This window comes from Etheostoma spectabile, chromosome 16, assembly GCF_008692095.1.
Source record: "Etheostoma spectabile isolate EspeVRDwgs_2016 chromosome 16, UIUC_Espe_1.0, whole genome shotgun sequence".
In the NCBI taxonomy this organism is placed as follows: Eukaryota; Metazoa; Chordata; class Actinopteri; order Perciformes; family Percidae; genus Etheostoma; species Etheostoma spectabile.
The window spans coordinates 26,037,837-26,059,624 of NC_045748.1; positions in this window are offsets into that span (position 1 = coordinate 26,037,837).

A 21,788-nucleotide genomic window follows, 5' to 3' on the forward strand; every position below is an offset into this window, starting at 1 on the left:
CAGGGCTTGCAGGTGTAAACAGCTTGAAGTGTGTATCGTCGGAATTCATCCTTGTGTTTGAAGATCAACACAAGGATGAATTCTTGAAACAATTGCTGCCGGTGTGCCTTCGAGCCCCGAATTAACACATATGCATTTTCACGCAGAGATGGTTTCTTGAACCCTTTTTTTCCACTCTGAAGTCTTGCTGATCTTGAGGGGGGGCTTTGATGACTTCTAAAGACTTTTATCTTAACTTTCAATGGTATTCCGGTCAGCAGAGCAGATCTTTTGGGCAAAGTTGAAGGAAATAAAAAAGAAAGTGTACCAAAAGAAGACACATTTTGTAGCTGTTTTAGCTTCACTTGGATGTGTGTGGTGTGAACAAAACTCTTTTAAATTGTTGGTCTGAATTTGCTAAAAGTCAACATATTTAACTTTCTTGGACTGGATGCATGCCAAATTGAAGCTCTCAGCACTTAAGATAAAATGCACCAGTTTACCTTTTAATAAAGGCAGAATCTAAGGCCCCTTGGTGGACACTTAAAACTAAAAACCTTTCTTAACCCTGGGGGCCCTGAGGCCATTTTTACAGTTTAATTTCCGTCTGGATTTATTTTATAAAAAAGCTTGTAAAACATCAACCCTGTTGTCTACAGTCAAGATATGAACATCATTTTTTTCAGGACAAACTGGGTTATTGGAATATTTGGGTTGCAGTGAGGTCACTTGCATGTTAAAAATGGTTATAGGGCCTTAAAGATACATAAATAAATGATTCTTCCAGATATGTATTGATATCACAGACATAGAAGTAAAACCTCTAAAACACTTCTCATATGTCTTGGGAGTCACACTGTGAAGAAATAATCATTATAACTTATACAGTTGACAAAATACATGCATTTTTTCCAAAAATGTCAAGACATTTTGCTCTCATGACATTTACTTATGCCAATAATAACATAATAATGTCATATTTATTGATATTACACCCACAGCAATGTTATACAAGCAAATATGTGTCTAATTATTGCATAATTTGGCCTTCCATAGAATATATAGGCATTTTTGTCCCCTCTGGCCTTCCATACAAGAGGGGTGCCTTTATCTCCCATATATGGGCATGTACTTCCTGAAAAGTAGACAGGACAGACACAGAGCGGGAGATCAGAGATTAGACGAACGATTCAGCGGCAGAAATGAGCCAAAACGCGATGAATTATGGACATAAATTGGACCAATCTTGGATATAACAGTATGGATTTAAAGCCCAAAGAGGCTGAAGTTCCAGGCTGGATAGAAAAACCCCTGTAGAGGCTAGAAAGACAGGGAAAAGACCGCCGTAAAGCCGAAAACGTCAGGATTTAAACAAAACCAAAAGTGAGTAAATCCCTCGTATGGTTCAAAAGTTATTAAACTATGAATCAGAGGTACTTTTTCACTCGTGGGCGAGTGTCTCGGGCTCAGAGGGTTAAACCAATTTTTGTATTTTAAAGAAGGGTCCAGGGGATTTTGTCCCCAACATCACAGCTTCTTGGACTGCGGCCACTCTCCTGGGCAGTGCCAGAGTCTTCACACCAATCCCTGCATCACAGTCTCCTGAAATCTCATGTCCCAGTCAGCCTGAAGTCAACGGAGTTGATATGTTTATCCCCCAGGACACCCACAGTGGTCCCTTACAGCCTCCCTATGGCAGACCATTTTGCATTCTCAAAACTTTTGTAGTGGACATTGGCGGTAAGGCGGAGCATTTATTGGTAGACCGCCTGAAGCCTGCCCACCTGGATCTGGAATAGCTGGTTGAACCGGCGGTGCCCCTGAGACGGGGTCGTCCTCCTGCTCGGGCCACCAGGCCACTGTTAGACTTTTTGTTCTTTTGCATGTACACTCAGTAGACCGGCTGCCATCAGACGGTCCAGCATGCTCTACGCTACTGTTTCTCCACGACCCGAACCTTACACGGCACACCCTGTCGGGTGGAACACTACATCTTCAGAAAGCTCCGTGTTCAGATCACATCGGGGTCAGTTGTTTTCTACAGAGCACCTACAGGGACAAGACTTTTTTTTTTGGTCTTATGCACACCAGAGAGTATCTCGTGCTCACAAGAAACCCATCTGAGGCTAGCAAAATGATGGCTAGCAAAATACTGCTAGCGGCATGTGGATAAAGGTAATATTTTACATTTACAGCATGAAATCAGTTAACAGTTACCTTACCATCTTTAAGTTTGGTGTTGACTCTATCAGGTACATTTTGTTGCGTGTTCAGGAAGACGAATAGCCATTCTGACTGCTACTCTGATTGGTTTCTCGTGCAGATCAGAAAGTTTCTCGTGCGCATCAGAAAGAAAAATAATCCCCATGTCCCTTTAGGGGCCCCGTAGTTTTCGGTTTTGATGGGAGCTTTTGATAATTTGGACTATTCTTTCGTGCAATTTGAGCACTTTCCTCCCATGAAAAGTTAGACTACTGTCAAATGAATATCCATGACTGGCAGTCTGTTGTCTTGATGATCGACAAAACCAAGTGGCATTACAGATTGTTATAAGTAGGAGGAAACTTTTTTCCCATCCATATTATTACCTGACCATAGTAGACAAAGGATGCCTTTAATTAAACATTGTCAAATAGATTGGGACACGGAGCCTTTGGGTTCCCCCTAAACTGAGCTATTGAACTGTGTTGTACTGAGAGTTGTTTCTGATATTCACTCTATTCACATTAATACAAATGGGTTTGAAATCATATTAGAAAAATAATGTCACTACAGAAGATCCTGACTGCTGAAGCATCAAATTATATTTAGAGTGTGATTTTGAACGTGGACTGTGGATTTAATACAAAACTATTGATTCAACACCCAAAAAAGGCCCTTAAAGTATGCATAATTCAGACATTTTTGACTAGAACGTTGTTTATTCTAATTTATAAAGCATCACATGTTATCACCACTGATTTGTGTAGGAGCAAGTGTGTGTTATTTTTAAAAAATGAGAAGATTCTCACTTTTAACTCAACACTTTTGTTCCTCTGTGATCTGAAGCTATAATGCAATAGTAGTGCGCCCACATCTGTGCAGCCCATTGAACAGCTTGCATCAGACTTTTTTTTAGAAAAACACACTGCTTTCCTGTTGACTTTTCCCAGCACATCTAACAAGCACAGCTTGCTTCCAGTTCTCTCAGAAATCCCAAACTGCTGGCAGCGAATTCAACTTTCTGTTTTGGGTGTCCTGTAAACTGGAGTGGCACCACGAGTTAAGCCTCTTAAAATTAAAGCGAGAACGTGCAGAGGAAGAGGAGAACTGACAAAAAACAAAAAGAGCAGAAACATGTTTTGGCAGCAGGAGCTTCAGAGGGGTCAAGCAGAGTTTAGAGTGGTCAGTATTCAGACTGTGATTTTGTTTGTATCTGTTTGTGTGTTCTGTCTTTATGAGGCCAAAGGTCCTGGCCATGGTAAAACAGCACTCTCGGCCATCATCTGTTAGGATCCGCTCCAGGGGTTATTGCCAACACCTTGTCACTCCCAGTCACTTCAGGGGGCCTTTGGCATTAGTTGACTAATTTCCAGTTTTGCATGTGGAGGAAGGTCTGGCTAGTCCTCACAGCATTCCAGGATAGGAGAAAAAGGGCCTCCGGTTTTTTTGGCATTTCTTAAAACCGCCTTTGCCCCGGACCCAATACAGTGTCTCTGCAAAATAGCCTCGGAAGGAACTTGTTTTGGGGAAACATGTGTAATTCAAAATTATTTAGTTGTACAAAAAGAAAATCCGATTGGACAGATTTTCTAGCTACTGTTTGGATTTACCCTGCAGAGATCTAGGACCAGGTAACCTAGTCCTCGATTTGGGCAGATAGTCTAGCTAGCGTCTGGATTTACCCTGCAGAGATCTAGGACCAGGTAACCATAGTCCTCAGATTGGACAGATAGTCTAGCTAGCTGTCTGGATTTACCCTGCAGAGATCTGAGGACCAGGTAACCATAGTCCTCAGATTGGACAGATAGTCTAGCTAGCTGTCTGAATTTACCCTGCAGAGATCTGAGGAGCAGTTCACCATAGTCTTTTATTTTAATTTCAGGTTTATTTAACAGGGACAATGCACACAATAATACATATAAAATGAAAAATGTTCCAGCATTAGCCAAAAGGCTATTTAACATCTGATGTGCACGGACAGGTCGTACAATGTCACACCTTAAAAGATAAAATAGTTGTAATATTACGTAAAGGTTTAGCCCAAGACAAGTAAAATTGACTATAAATGTAAAAAAAAAATTACTAGACCAATATATAGTTAAGAATAGTTGGTCAATACCAACAGTAGCACCAACACACACATGCACACTGTCAGTCCATGTAACAAACATTTATATAATAGCAACGGCATACATTTAAGGAAATTCACAACAAATTACAACATAGCTAGGACAATAATAAACAGGTTTAACCTTTGGACATTGGAGAAGCTTGATCCTCATTTGCATAAAGTTGAATCCAGGCAAATTCATGCAAATTGGGAGCGGCCAGCATGACGCGACCCCTCTCAAAAGCACAAAAAATCTGAGAGTTGTTGATCCAATATGAAGTCAGACTCAGCGTCTATATGACCTATTTCTCATTTAAAATGTTTTCAGAAGCACGTTTCATTAAACTATTTTCGTAAAATAAGAGCTCTTATCCCAAACAACTCGGTTTTAAAATCCGAGAGCAGACACACCCATATGACTTGTTTGTCCAATCAGGTGCAGCCATTGCGGTTATAGGAAGCGGCAGCCTGTTTTCTTTACTTGTCAGGGGCTGTTTAGAGAAACTGACAGCTGATAGTTGCACAAGCGTGCAATGCTAAGATGGGGGTGCGATACCTTCAGGAAACAACGTGTATATGGACACAGACCATTAAAGGAGATGTTTAGCTTAGCGCGTTGTCCTTTGTGGAAGGGACCCCAACTCAATCACCAACTCTAAGCTGAATGACGAGTCTGAAGAAGACAGGGCCGTCACACTATAGTGTCTACTGAAGCCCAGGACGTCCTGTGTGCATAATGTTTAAATGTCCCCAAAGCTTAAAAAATGAGGCGTTTATCTTCTAAATTTCTCTAATGTACCACACAACCTCTCTGTTGTCTCAGCCTTGTGGTGCCACTTTCTTCTTCTAACCTTTTTCTTATCTTTTTCTCCAATTCTCTCCTTCTTTTGATTCAGTCGTTCTTTCCCGGACAAAAGTCACCTTTACTGTCAGGAAGCTGTAACTGTAGTGTGTGTGTGTGTGTGTGGTGTGTGTGTGTGTGTGGTGTGTGTGTGTGTGTGTGTGTGGTGTGCGCGCGTAATAAGCTCACTTCCTCACTTTAACATTGTTATCGGACTAGTGACAGCTCTAATTCTCTCTCTGCTCCCTCTTTCTCTTTCTCCACACACAAACACACCACACACACACACACACACACACACACACACACACACACACACACACACACACAAAACACACACACACCTAATAACCATGGTGAGGGTTGAGAACAATTTATTGCTGTCTCTTTCTATCAAGTCCTCTATCTGAGACAGGCTGGGTTTCGGTGTGTGTGTGTGTGTGTGTGTGTGTGGTGGTGTGTGTATGTGTGTGTGTATGTATATATATACTGTATATAGATGTATAATGTGTGTGTGTGTGTGTGTGTGTGTGGTGTGTGTGTGTGTGTGTGAGAGTGTGTGTGTGTGTGTGTTCTCTGGTGCCAAACTGTTAAATTGCAATCCTAAAGGTGACCTCCCCTGCAGACCAGAGATATAACACTCAACTCTAAACTATACAAAGTAGACACTAGACGATGTGTGTGTGTGTGGTGTGTGTGTGTGTGTGTGTGTGTGTTTTAACCATTCTGAACATCTAACATGTGACTTAAACATAACCTATGTGAAGTGCGTTTGAATTACTGAAAGAAATTGTACGTTTTCTGGGTTAGCTACTGCCGAGTTTGTAAATTGACGCTGAATCTTTGATATGATAAACTTTATAATCAAGAAACAGTGTCAAGCGGCTCCCTTATCAACACATTCTCCAGCATTGCTGTTCAGACACCACATAGGCCTGTTCTGAACCAACGTCGTAGGTTTGTGCATACCTTGTGCTACCCGTGCCTAGTTTTGCCCCGCCTTGGGGTTTGGATTTCATTCTTGTTTAGTTGTTCTGCTTGTGGCGTTGTGATTGATGCAGTGTGGTTGATTTTGGCTAAAAATGTCACTCTCGAAAATTTGTCAGCACCCCCAACTCCATATATGTACCCACGGCCATGGTAACAGGCCAAGTAGTGGTTTTTTTTGTTTTTTTTCTGTTGTTGCCATATTAGACTCAGCAGTTTTAAGTGATGACAGCAGGGAGGAAAATGTAGCGCCGACAGAGAAGCGTGAAGAGTGAACAAACACTCAGGGCGAGTGGCGGGAGAAAACTGGGGGAGTGAGAGAAATAATGAATCTGCTGAAACAGTTGAATCAGTTAGAGAAGTGAAACTACTCATCTGAACATGCCACACAATCCAGTTTTAGATGATGCAATTAGTTTCTCAATTCCGTTAAATACATCCCGTTTCAGTTTCATTCGCCACTGATCTCCCAGACTGGAAATTAAATTATACTCATTATGTATAATGTAATGTGAACCATGGAATTAATTTTGGAGTACTGCGTTGTCCTTCTGACCTTTTATGTTCTCAAGGAATCTATATTTACGTGCATTTAAAAAAAACTAGTTGAAAATCTCGAAGATTTTGATTCAAATAAATGTGTTATGAGTATGGTGAGAAAAAGGTGATCTAGCCTACGACTCCTTGGTGGAAGCCCCTGGGAAATCACAAGCAGCGCAGCGGTTGGTCAGCCACAGAAGGAAGGCTGAGCTAACGCAACAGACCCGCTCTTCAATGGTGAATGCTAGAATGTAGTTCCCTAACAACACAGGCGTACGGCGCAGATGTCAACACACAGACGGTTATTTGAACCCTGCTACTACGCAAGGCTGTAGGAGATAAATATGATGTGAAACGATAATTTACTTCATAAATCATTTCACCTGAAGACATGACTCACTTTATAAGTAGCGAGATGTATCCCTAACCTAAACCCTGTCATTTAAGATAACCACACCCTTCACACTGTAGCTAGCTAGATGCTAACTTAAGTATTGATGCTTGCAAAATAAGCCAGGTCCTGCCAATGAGGACAAAATGGAGATTCACTATCTTCATTTTAACCTTTTCAACAGTTTATTACTGCATCTACATAATTCTGTGAATGTCATTTACAAATATGAATAAAATGTGTGATTACTGAAATATTGACACAATTTTGATGAAAGATGTGTGAATGCACATCGTTCCTGGTGTCTCTCAAGCACAAAACCTATAGGCTACAATGACTGAAATTGGCATATGTCCCAGGCTCATGGTCTGGATGCAAGCTGCAATGCAAACCTGCACTAATCCCCAGGAGCTGCAGCAAAAAGTGCAGCCACAAATGAATCTGAAGTTCACTGCAGCCAAGCAGAGCAAGATAGTTAACCTCTGAATGACTTTTTAATGTTGGCAAGTGGAGGTGGAGTGGGAGTCGATGAACCATGGTGAGTGCAAAGTGCTGAAATCAGTATTTGTATATCAATTGCACGAGGTCATTTTTCACACAATCATTGCCGGTTTAAAGGGCTTCCCTTACTAGAAGGTGCAATGATCAAATACATGTATCTGATCGTACCCCATGGCATCAGATGAACTCCTTGGTCCAGGCATACTTAACCCTCATGTTGTCCTCGAGTCAAATTGACCCGTTTTCCTAAATCGATGTTCTTTTTAATTCCCCAAAATAACATGATTGATTCCACACAACGCTCTTTGGCACGTACAAATTGAAGTGTTTTTGAAATAGTATTGAGTAAAAGTTGACATATTCCAGTCTGTGATTATCATCAACATCCATTCCTTTAATTTTAGTCTAAATAATTCCTAATTTCTGCTTTTCTAACTCCAACATTAGGTATAATTTCTTATAAATGAGGTTTATTGACCATAAATTCCAAAGTAACTGTAAATTTAGATAATAAGTTAGTGTTACGTAGTGTTGAACACTGAAGAAAGCGTCAAAAGTGTTGAAAAAAGGGACAAAAACGTAAGAAAAAGTTCTCAAGGGTTAATGTTTGACATTTTTTCACCGATACCACCGCACAGGCTCATTCTGGCCTCAACACCTGTCTGATGAACCACAGTGGTAGGGTGGCAATATTCATATGTTTCATTCAACTATATCAGAAGGCAAAAGTGTTTAAAGATGATCCAATGGGTTTGAAAAGAATGACAAGTTGCAATTAATTACAGTTTTGGACAACCGTTCTTCCACGATGTGATGGCTGACGGGTTCACATGAGCATAATCTCGCATTTTCTTCAAAACTTACCATTTTTAGCATTTAGCTTGCTAGCTCGAGGTTTGTTGTTGTTTCTAAAGAGAAGAGAGTTTGAGAGCGGCAACACATATAGTGCCATCCGGTGGAAAAATCTGTAAGGCAATAATCTGTCGTACTGTCGTTTATCCAGACTTCCATGGCAATACCACTTTTGTGAAATAGAGGCCACCATAATTTTATCTGTTTTACCTGACAACTAATGTACACCACAATTAATTCAAAGATAAAGCATGAAATGAGGTTTTAATGTGACTTCTTCAAGCAAATGTTCTCTGTAGACTCTGATTCTTCTTGACGGTCCAACAACAGGAGCAGACCCAACAAAGACAGCAATAGACAACAAGTCACAGCGAGCTAAGTGACGAGTAAACTGCCTGCGAGAGAGAAGGAGAGAAACTGAGCGGTGGTTGCTGTTGTCAGATGTATTGTGTGAAGGCGAGGTGATTCCTCTTCTCTGTTACCTTGTTGTTCTCCTGTCTCTGTCAGCCAGCTGTCTGCGGCAAAAGCCACACACACACACACACACACACACACACACACACACACACACACACACACACACACACACCACACACACATAACGTAGGCTAATCCTTTGACACTCCCACACACATTTATTGTGAGCAAGTCAAAGACACATATATACAGCAGGCAGTAGTGGAAGGTAGTAGTCGTAGAACCCAGTTTGTCTGTTTTATTGTGTGCAGGTGTTGTGCTTTTTGCTAAGGTTGAATACTTTTTTACTTATTTACATGAGTGGGCTGGGTTAAGGGGGTGGGTTTAGTGTTTTTTTTATATAGAACTGAAAGTCCTTAAACCTGCTGATATTTTAAATACTTTCTTGTTTTCAACCTCATTTTTAGTGTTTCTTGCACTTGGCACTTACATTTAATTTTGTTTTTGTTGGTAATATTGGTAAAAATGTCTGGTATCTGATTGGAGTTGTATTGTCCCAAACTGGTCTCTCTTGAGAATGAGACCCTAGGCCCTTATGTTAAAGATATGAGCTCACGGCGTGAAGCACATGGCGCAGGTGTGTCTAGGGCGTGTCCACATCCATTTTTGCTATTTTGGAAAAATGGGTCCGGACGCATGGTTCAAAAGGGTTGTACTTAGCGTCATCATTAGTGTGTTTTGGGCGTAACACGTAATCAACCAATCAGAGCGTCATCTCCCATTCCCTTTAAAACCCAGGCACGTTTGTACCTTGGTGCATTGCTATTACAATGGCGGATTTGCAGCATAATATATTTTATTTTTAATCTTTTGCACGTGTGTGTGTGTGCTGCTGCACGTCCCTGTGTGGGTGTAACAAGCATAGTGTACACACACTGTGCAGAAGCCTAGGAGCATTTTACTAATACGCTGTTAAAATAATAATGAAATGCTGCGTTATTGACTTTAGAGGTTTTTGTTGGTCAATGGCACAATCACTTCCTGCTGCCTCAAGATAGCAATACGGCCCAGAAAAACTAAAAGTTGCATGGTCGATGGGAACACAACATAAGGGTTAAAAGTAGGAAATTCTCATAGTATGGTTTATGCATACATACAGTATATTTAAGAATACAAACATGTCGCTACATCTAATGCATTGCGCAGCATCACAACTCAGAAAGATCTGAAAACTTCAATGAGGAGCATGTGTAACGTCCATGCGGTTGACGGACTTCTGTGTAAGGTAACTTTCTGTTTGTTATGTGACAGTTTCTGGCGTGCAGCAGCTGTTTCACTCCATAGCGAAGATGATCCTCCAAAGAAGCAGAATCTGCTGCCACTTCAGAGCGCTGACGACCATCTGCCTGCAACCAGACAAGCCAAATGGTTTCCGTCACAATTGTCTTGACACTGCTGCATTGGTTGCTTTGCGACTTTTTATTCTCTTTTAATGTTGCTCACTCTCATTTTGAAAAGCTCTGTCACTCAGTTTTCCAATCTGCTTCAGTTTAAATGTACTGCAGAGGCAAACTCAACACTTCAGCCATGTCTATGCGTTGTCTCATAATTCAACATAAAGTCACTTTCCACAGCACTAATTACCTCCGCCAAGGATGTCATGTTTTCCGCTCATTTTGTTTGTCTGTGTCTGTTTGTCAGCAGGAATGTGGAAAAAAAACGACTGGCCCCGATTTCCATGATACTTGGTGGGAAGGTGGAGCATGGGCCAAGGCAATACATTTAGGAGCAGTTCCATATCCCGGGGACTGTATAGGAGCACTATATCCACATAAAGACCCACAGTAGGTTGGGGTGGTGGATGGGCCAACTAAACACAAGACCTATAATTGGGCGAATGAGCCCCGATTGAAACTATAATTATAGGTGAGATATTTAGTATTAGCTTTTGGTGCCTAAACATAGCCAAACAGCATCCATTCGATATGTATGACCTTTACGTTTAAAACCGAGACCGACTCTGGTTTGGATCCAGTACACATCCCCATATCGCCGTATGGGTTGGAGGACTTGTTGCAAGGGGACAGATACATACAATAGTTTTCCCTTTTGTGAGAACATTGTGAGATAGGGCATGGCCTTGGCTTCGAGTTCCCTTCTAGTTCATTCATGTCATACTCACCCCTCTGCTGCTCTGAGTTTCTCATCTCTAACAGATACATAGTTCTCCGCTGTTAGTTTATTTAACCCTCATGTTGTCCTCGGGTCAAATTTGACCTGTTTTCAGTTGTTTTATTACAAAAAATGGGCCTTCAAAAATGTCAATATTAGAAATATCAAATAATTTTGGAAAAAACATTAAAAAAAGCACCCACAACATTGAAAAAGTGTCAAAAATGTCGGGAAAAGGCGATAATAGAGTTGAAGAAAAACTTTTTTTGTTTGTGGTTGACAGGAAGACAACACAAGGGTTAAAGACGTATTTTACCGCTGAAAAGTTATTTTAAAATTGGTGTCACAAAAATTACAAAACAAAATTGTGAGTAAAAAAAATTACAAAAGAATATGAATAACCATGAAGACAAAACCTGCAATATTCCAACCAAGTTTTTAAAATATTCTTCAGCAAATAAAATCTATTCATAGCCTGGTCGGCCCCAGACCTTGTAACTGAAAGTGGCTCTGGTAAAGGATTATTCACAGCCCATTACCAAAGGGGCGTCGCCAAACAACGTCGCTTAAATGCCTCTGGACGCAATTGGGTAGACCTACAACCAATCACAGCGATGAAGGAGATGATTTATGTAGAGCAACGGAAAAACATCTCATTCAGCGAGCATGTTGCAGAGCCTATTCACTGCACTATTGTTATCATGTAAAGCCCTCCTAGGATCTGATCGGTGCCTTAATTTGGAAAATTTGGAAATGGGCTCTTGGCCAGATGGACTTACAGAGCAAATCTCAAATTTGCCAAAAGTTTGTGAGGGTTTTCCCAGATTAATCTATTCAACAATGTGTCATCCTGTCATGGACAGACAATACATTCTCACAGGAGGAGGTCGTGGAAGTCCCAAAATGGCTGCCTTCATAGACACTACATCTCCCACAATGTAGCAGGAGGAGGAAGTGCCAAAATGGCCACCTTCGTAGACACTACATCTCCCACAATGCAACAGGAGGAATACAAGTGTTGGGAGTAATAATCAGGACAGAATGGAGACCTAGAGAGGAGTGTGTGGTTGTTGTGAAACAAACAAAGAACAAAGGAACAACACACACACACACACGGTGAGACTAGTGACTACATCAAAATGAGATTTGTGTTTGTCATTTTGCAAAGAGATGGAAAAGAAGCAGAAAAGAAAAGCAGTATGGTGTCATCAGCAAATAATTCTCACTTAACTATCAAAGCCATGTTGAATATAATGTACTGTTTGTGAATATACATGCTGTGTTGATGTCACTGTTTCTGTACTGATTTTCCTCCTGACACACACACGCACACACACACACACACACACACACACACACACACACACACACACACACACACACACACACACACACACACTTACAAACGGATGTCAAAGGTGCAACGCACCGCTGAGACTAAACGCATCGTTCAGCCAGAAAATCACTGCAAACTGGTGCAAACATTTTCACGCTGAACGCAGGTTCCCCCAGGTGAAGCACGATGTGACTGGTTGAAAAGGGAGGGGGGGGGGGGATGGATTGACAACCATGACTTCCCAAAGGAGACACAAAATATTGTTTCCAATACACACACAGACACAGTTACAGCCTCGTACCTGTGTTCAACCCATATGTCTGTAGGCACTGTAGCAGCTTCAGTGAGAGCCTGCCTCTGGCTAATGTAGGAGACTTTATATATATATATACACACACACACACACACACACACACACACACACACACACACACACACACACACACACTGCTGCGGCTCAGGCTGGCTGCTTTTAATGAAAACTACTCAGTGGAACCGGTGAATGGAGATGTGGAATAGTTTGATGACATGTGACTTACTGTCGTGGTTAAAGGAGTCCTGCTTCCTAGACCTGCAAAGTAAGATTGGGCCCCTCCAATTACACACTCCTGGATAGGAGAACAAAACACACTGGGTTGTTTGCATTTCTTTAAACCAATCACAATCGAGCAGCGGTGGCTCTGCAAAATAGTCCCCGGAAGGAACTTGTTTTGGTGGAAGTTAATGTTGACACAATACAGCAACGTGAGCTACTTAAATTAGCTTGATACATTGTTAAACCTCATATGAAGCTCAGCGGACATGCTTTCAGGGAGACTTCAATAACTAAATCACATCTCTCCTAAACTGATCAGCTGTTTCGAGACATTCACTTTTCAGTTAAACCAATCGGTATCGGCCGTGCTTTCACAAGCCAATCACTGCATGACATCCCCACTTTAAATCTGTTCTTTCCTCTGCGGCTGTCAGTTGTCATTTCAGGAAAGAGTGCCACCCTCCTCCTCCCCTTCCACCTCCAGTCATCTTCGCCCACGGCACCCTGGGTCTTCCTCCGGCCGACCGGCCCCATCGACCCCTTCGATCTGGTCTTCATGCTCCTTCACCACCACCACCCGTGTCTAGACTCCGGGAAATATGTCTGGGTTTCACTACCGAGTCAACAACTGACAAATATTTGACATTTTCGTCCCTTTTTTAGGTTTTCCCTTACACCACCCACACTAGTTTTACACTACTTTTTGAAATGCATGGGCAATGAACTAAGAATTGTACCTAATATTGGAGTTAAAAAAGCAGAAATAAGGAATTATTTTAACTAATAGTTAAGACCAGAGGAAGGTACAGATGAGTTCAGTCGGGAATGAAAGTGGGCACTTGTATTTGCAAAGAGCGTTGTATAGAATCCAGAACCTTTTTTTGTGTTTTTTTGATTAAAAAGAAACCTATATTTCAGATAGACACTTTTTAAAGGGGTCAAATTTGACCCGAGGACAACAGGAGGGTTAAAACATATATATTTTATACAATGGAGTCTAATCTCCAAAGACATTGTACATTTCATATTTGTCATATGTAGTGTACAAATAAATCTTTGCATATCTGCAAGAAAGTCTCTCCTGATTGAATTGCTCTTACCATTGTACTTCGTCAACAGTAATCCCACCAATCCGTTCAAAAACGTCCCACTTAGAGAGGAAATGCCGTAAACATATTCTTCGGAAATCTTGACAATCATTCCCTGAACAAACCAGACAGGTCTGATTTTTTTTATGCACGATCCAAATTTTTTCCAATAACATTATCAGTGTTTGTTGTTGTTTCCCAAAACCAACGGAGTTTTGCAAGGTGTTGGACGTCTGCCGAGAGATCCGGCGGAGACAGATGTTCCGGCAATTATCCGTCGATCCAGACTATATGTTGCGCTGCAGGTAGGTACAGTAATATTCTCTATTCGTGGCCTAGAGGTGATAAAAGCCACTGTTTCCAGGTCCTGGTGCTAGAAAAAATTGCTTTAATTTGGCTTTGATTTCAAGCTGATGAAAGCTGCCCTTTCCTACACATCTGACTCTTTTATTCAATTTCAATAACATGTTGTAACAATTGGTAGTTGCCTTATCAAGGGCCTCTGCTCAAATCTGTTGCCCTTCGAGTATGTTTCCAATTATTGAGTTACTGTTGCCTTAGGAGGCTGAAGGTAGAGAGATTAGAACCCACTGAGATTGCACGAAATAATTAATACAAATTGCAAAGCACAAAGGCAATCCACCGAAACATCAGCTAGAATACAGCTAGAATCTGGAAGAAGGTAACTCTTATTATCTACAAAAGCATCTTCAACATGGGTGCAGGCTATTCAGGGTTTTTATGAGTGTCGCACTGTCGCACTAGTCTTGCTCTTGAGGGAAATCACTAAAATTGTTGGGACATTATGTCTAGACCTACTCTGTAAAGTGTCTTGAGATAACTCTTGTTATTATTTGATACTATAAATGAAAATGAATTGAATTGTGCACATGCACACATCTGCACGGTGTCAGTGTGTGTGGATGGAACACCTTTTTGTTGTAAACAGCTGGATTTGTATAATCTTTTTAACTGTTGCTTCTCAGAGACGTTACGGTCCACCTCGCCGTCTCACCCTCATACTGCTAACAGCTGATGGTCGTTGATACAGCAGTATCAATATCATCCATCAATACAATTTGCAGGTAGATGTGCATCACTGATGAAAAAAAGATAATTTAAAAAACAGACCTTTTTTTAACTAGCTCTTTATGTGATCCGCCGACACATTAAATTGTTTTTAAATTTTTAAATTTTATTATACTTTATTAATTCCACAAGGGGAAAGTACACTTTACACTCTTTTTTGTTATTACACAGGTTACACACAGGCCTGAATTAGACACACATGATCAGTACCTATACATGCACTAATGGAGAGATGTCAAAGTGTGGGGGGGGCTGCCCATGGAAAAGGTGCCCCGAGCAGTTGGGGGTTCGGTGCCTTGCTCAAAAGCACCTTGGCAGTACCCAGGAGGTGAACTGGCATCTCTCCAGCTACCAGTCCACCACCAGACTCTGGTCCGTACGGGGACTTGAATCAGCGACCCTGAACTGGGTTGTTGGAACAGGGTTGTCGCTGGTTCAAGACATCCTCACTCCCATCGTGTCAAAAAGTGACGCTTGTTCAGGTGCCTTTGGCGTTTGTTTGGTGCAAAACAAGTTCCTTTAGCGTCGTATTTTAGGAACATACTGTACTTTTATCTGACACGCGGAGACCAGAATGGGACATGAATGCCGGTCTCCTGGGTGAAAGTCCTGTGTAGTATGACACATCCACCACCCCAACCTGCCTCCCTATGCAGATGTTTGGTCTTTCAAACTGCTGGCAACCACTTTTAGTACTACATCATCTTACAGTCCCGCGGTTGAGCGGTCGTTCCATGCCGACGCCAAAAGGGTGATTATTGCGTAAGCGCCAATGACCAAGAGCCAGTATTTCACTAGTTGGGAATGAGAACTCAGGTGGCCCTGTGATAAAGTTCCACCCTTTCAGGGCCAAGCGTTAATAGAAATACAAGCCTTTTACTGCGAAGAATGAACTAAGTTTCATCAGCCTTCCTTAGGATAGGATAGAGAGAAAATCGATGTGACAGTGTGGGCTGCTAGCAGGACAACAGATGATGGCAGAATTATGTTGGTTATAATTGCTGGATGAAAGCACTTTACAGAACAGCGGTGATAATGTTTGCTAAAGGGTGAACCGCGGCTCTAACTGCAGCGCTTTGTGCTACAAACGAGACTAAAAATATAACTCAGCGGCGTGTAGCAGCATGACTGCCTGTCAACGTTTTTTTGCAATATCAGGGGGAGTAATGTGACTAAAAGAATACCCACAAAAGGCTTCTGTGTGTGTGTATGTGTGTGATATGTATGAGTATGTGAGGCACCTCTCACCTAAGATGACAGCTCCACAAAATGGGGAAAAACGAGCAATTAGAGGTGTCTCTGTTCATCCAATCAGATCCAAATTAGCATGACACATGATTACCAGCGAAGAACTGCTCGAAGAAGAAGGCTCGGATGACTCAAATGAGAAATGATTCACTGGCGTACATCGTTTACAAAAATGAAATTTAAAGGCTGCAAATGACAGTCAGAGAAGCTCGGGTAGGATTCTGGCAAGACGTGTAGTTTATATTTTTGTTGGGAGGTGGGGGGGGGGGGTGGGGATTAGATCCAATTCAGAGTCTTTGTCCTTTTCTTAAGGATCAAATGGTGCAGACATCCATGGAACGTATTAAAAATGGAGATACAGAAAATATACAAATTACAGAACATTGGGAAGAAGAAAACCTTTTTAAATCTGTCACGGCAGCTTCGCAGACACTGAATAGCAACACATTTCAGAATGGAGTACAACAACAAAAAAACAGAGCAGAAGAAGAATGACACAGTAAAAGGATACTTTTCAAAATGAATAAAAAAGTAAAATGCTGCACAAAGACAACACAAAAAGAAACTGTATTAAAATACTTCTCTGACTTGTACTCTGTTGTACTACAACTTGTAGTGTCTGTAGAACATACAACACGGTCCAATCTTAGACCCTTGATTAGGAATTTTATTTGTTATATCTTAAAGAAGTGAACATTATCCTTACATACACTACAACCCGAATTTGAACAGAACTGAACTTTTTTTGTGCAACTTGCACAAACATCAGCAACATATTCTCATGAGTTTATATGATATTATACAAAACTGTATGCACAACAATTTGTACCCCGGGCCAGCTGGTCATGTGACCTGTTGTCATGTGACGAGCTGGCCCAGGGGTCGACTTGTTGTGCCTACATGCATACAGTTAAGTTTATCAGGCTTTAAAGTTGAGTTTAAGTTAAAATAGATACGAAAACCTTTATTTGTCCCACAGTGGTGAAATCAGCCACCAAAAGGTGAATGTGAGCCGGGTACAGAGCACCGTGAGGTCCCGGTTGTTTCAGCGGTTGTTGCATTAGAGTTTTAAAAAAAGCGGCGATGAGAATTAAGTTTATGCACCAAAACAACTAGTTAAGATTAGAAAAAAAACATGGTAGTTTAGGTTTAAACACTGGTCCTCTGAAGTAGTACTCCCGGGACACTAACACCCATTTCCCCATTTCTTTTGGGAGAAAGTCTTGTGTTTTCCCTCTAACTTCTCCCATGAAACCTGTGACAGCAGTAGTATTTACAGCAGTAAATGCAAAGGAATAAATTACTTTTCATAGCCATGTACGATTGGTTCGTGAGAACAGCCCGACCTCAGTCAGATAAAGGATCGATGAGTCAGGCAGACTGGATTGACATATTCACCTAAACAACCCCTGCTGGCCCCTTGTCATCCCTACAATCCACGACTGACTGTAAAGATCCTCTTTAATTTTTAATGCACAAATTTGATGTCTGCATAATGTTCCTGGCCTTGACTGTATCCTCACGTTGGACTTTAATATGTTGCTGTGTAAGACTAGTAATATATATTTCAACTCTGGTATTTATTGTCTCACTACCTGAGATTTAATGTCTCTATATTCAGGCAAAAAGGATAATGTTAAACGTTATTGGCTGTTTTCAAGGACTCAAGGCCAGGAGAGATTCATTCCCAAAGCATTTACATTCATGTAAGAATCAGAAAATCGAGGTATTCACAACTTTAAAATGTAAGTGCCTTGATCAGCTTGACATTTTTGCTTTAATATGACTCACAAAGAGAATGATTTTGTTTGTACGTTTAGACTTGGCCTGCCATGTTTTTTTTTTCTTCAGTTCAATCTTGCAAAAGGCACCATGCCCACCTTTGCCTGGTATGCAAACTGGAGCCAGTCCAGGACGTGGCTGACTTTGGGTCTGATGATGTGAAGTCACTGTCTCTACAGCACCTGTTTACTGGTTCCACTTATTATTCCACTTATTTAGTATTATTCATCATTCTCATTCTCATATCTCACTTATTTTTTATTCATTCCTCATTGTCATTTTCTATTTCAGAACTGTTCGTAATGTTCATACTGTTCATGTTGTAATATAATAACACTATTTATCCCAGCATCCTTGCACTATGCTCCATATTTAAATAATTTTTATTGAACTCTTTGTTCACTCATGCCTCTGTTATGTTTAGAGTAAGTATGTATTGTGTGTATGTATTAGTGTGTATATTTTTTTTTGGTTGTTTTGTGTGTAAGCACAGTGTGAGCAACAATGCTCCAAAGAAAAATTCCTCGTATGTGTCCTCATACCTGGCGAATAAAGCTGATTCTGATTCTGATTCTGATTCTGTTTCTGAAGTAGCAGCCGCTCCATCATCTTCATCATGTGGGAAGTTAGAGCGAGTGGACTAAAGTCTTTTATCTCACTGGGACGTGGTTTCTAAGGAACTGGGATGAGACACGATGTCTTCCACAGTGTTGGAACCTTCCCCAATCGGAGGCTCAGGTTGAAGACATGCTGCAGAGGCTCCCCCAGTTCCACCACACAGGCTTTTTTAAGCCCTTCTGCCGACAAAGCCCAGTCTGCTCTAATTGGCCAGCATATTTTCTGGAAACTAGAATCAAGAGTCTGTATCTTGCTCAACGCCCCGCGGTTCCGTCAAAATTAGAACCTGGCACATATTTTTTGAAAGATTTTCCAATGGATTTAAGTTGCCTCTTAGTACAAATCTGTGTGTTTTCCTGTTTGAAGTCAATGCACTTGTACCCCCTCTAAAACTGAGATTTGCATCGTATCAGAACACATCTTTACCCTCCGGTCCAAGACACATCACCGTATGATGTGTGTCACTTCACGCCTCCGGCACAAACAGGACGTGCAGGTGATGTTCCGAATGTAAAGTGAGAGTGAGCCACTGCCCTGGATTCCAGAGCCTTTTGTGTTTTGTTTTACTTGATCCCTCACCTGAAGAGTCAACCTCTGGTTGTGTCTCCTAAGTCGGTATCATTTCTAAAATTATCTGTATGAAGCATGACCGTGGGTCGCTGCGGTCCGTACACTGATAAACCTCAGCGATAGATTTTCCTTTAGCTGCTGTGGCGGTGGCAAGAGCGCAGACCAAGAGGAAGACTTTGGTTCAAGATGTGACATGAACACAAAAAAGCATGTCAAATAAAGTGAATTGTTCCTGCTCTGAAGTCCTTCTTAAGAAGACTTTTGATACATGTGCATGGAGTTAAAAGACATCATGTGTAATTCACTAACGGCTGTGATTCTGTGTTTGGATGTGTGCAGTTGCAGGGGTGTACACTTAGCATTACTTCACACCGCTGGTGTGTGGGTTTACATAGTAAGCAACACACACCTTAGGCATCTATGAATATGTATATGAAGGCTGATCTTATTAACCATGTGTACATATAGCTACAAAATGTAATGCACTGTATTTTGTATGGATTCCATGTAATATGTGTTTTAAGAATGCAGTGCATTGTCTTCCGTTGTAAAGAAGATGGGTAGATTGGTAATTTCTAAAATGCAGGACTGTACAAGGGGGGGAGCATTTGTGTACTGGAGGAAGTTAAGGGGAAAACACAAGACTTTTACCCACTCAACGGGTGTTTGTGTCAGTGTGAAGACAGTTAAGGTTGTGCCTAAACTTAACTGTCATCCCCACATGACTACTACACTACTACCACGACCCCTGAAACTACCGTGAACTCAGGGCGCTCTGTAACTGGCTCACATTCACCTTTTGGTGGCTAAACTCAACTGTAAAAGCTGCTGCTGTCATGGGACCTGTTGTCACATGACCAATTGTTGTTCTTACATTTTTGTACAATTAACCAGTGTTTGAATTACGGGGGTTATTGGGGGTGTCTGAAAATCCTGAAAATCTAGGCCCAAATCCGAAAGATTAAGGGTCTGGCATCGTGAAATGAAAGCCGCCCATCTTGAGGGGCGGCACCAAGCGTGCATTTGAAAATCTCACTCAACACAATTGGATAACACTAGGACCCATCACAACAACACATGGGGTGTTGTATCCAGAGCCCCATAAGCTTAGCTACCAGCGGAGCTAACTGGTAGATTAAACTGTCATCATCTGTTTAGATGTGATTGGTGCAGCTCGCCTCCGCCCCGCCTATATCAGACACACTGATGTGATTGGTGCGGCTCAGCTACAAGGGCATAGTTAATGAGCAGCTTTACTCGATGCCAGAGTAACTTGCTGAGCATTATCATATTGTGCTCCCGGGAGAACTCTGGGTAGGGGTCCAAACCCCCTAGATGGGACTTGGACTTTCTCAAAAATTATGAAAATAATACTTTGGGGGGTACTGAAATTTTATTATAAAATACAATGTAATATAGTTATATTTTCAATGCAGTATTACCATCACATACCAACAATTCAGGAACTAATTAGATTAGATGATTAGCAATTCTCTACAATGAAAGCAAAAACAAACAAACAATTAAACACACAAGAAAAACAGGTAAACAATAGACAATGTGCAGAAAGGTAGACTGAAGCAAAGTAAGGTAAGGTAAAGTGAAGTGGCGTCACATGAGGTGTTGTAAAATAAAGTGCAGTTGCCATAGTACAAGAAAAACAACATTGCAGTGTTGTAAGTGACGCTAAAATTAAGTTGAATATCTAGTTAAAGTGCTAATGCGAAAGCAGGTAAACCATAATATAAGTTATATTCACCTGTGACCATAAATAATATTGAAAAAGTAAGTACTTGTAATGGAAAAATATAAATACAGATAAAATTGTACAGAGTGTGTGGATGAAATGAAAAACAGGAACACAAACTACAACATTATCAGGTAGTGCAGGTGTTGTAGAGTCTGACAGAGACCGGGATGAATGACCTGCGGTACCTCTCCTTCCTACACCGTGGGTGTATCAGTCTGCTGCTGAAGAAGCTGCTCAGGGACCCCACAGTGTCATGTAGGGGGTGAGAGGTGTTGTCCATGATGGATGTCAGCTTAGCTAACATCCTCCTCTCCCCTACTTTCTCTATGGGGTCCCGAGGACAGTCCAGGACAGAGCTTGCTCTCCTGACCAGTCTATTGAGTCTGCTCCTGTCCCGGTCCGAGCTGCCCCCCCTCCAGCAGACCATAGCATAAAGGATGGCAGAGGCCACCACCGAGTCATAAAAAGTCCTGAGGAGAGTCCTGCACACTCCAAAGGACCTAAGTCTCCTCAGCAGATGGAGGCGACTCTGGCCCTAATATGATGCGATTTTGAAACCCTCCCCATTGGTCTGCAACATTTCTCTGGTACATTCAGACTGTGTTCTTTGCAGTGTTGCCAACATAGAGACTTTGTCGCTAGATTTAGCGACTTTTCAGTCTCCCTTAGTGATTTTTTTTCATGAAAGCGACTAGTGACGAGTCTTAATGTTGAAAAGACGCCAGTATTGTCCAGTGAGCATGCAAGATATTTCTGTCTTGTGGCCGCCGAAACACCTCC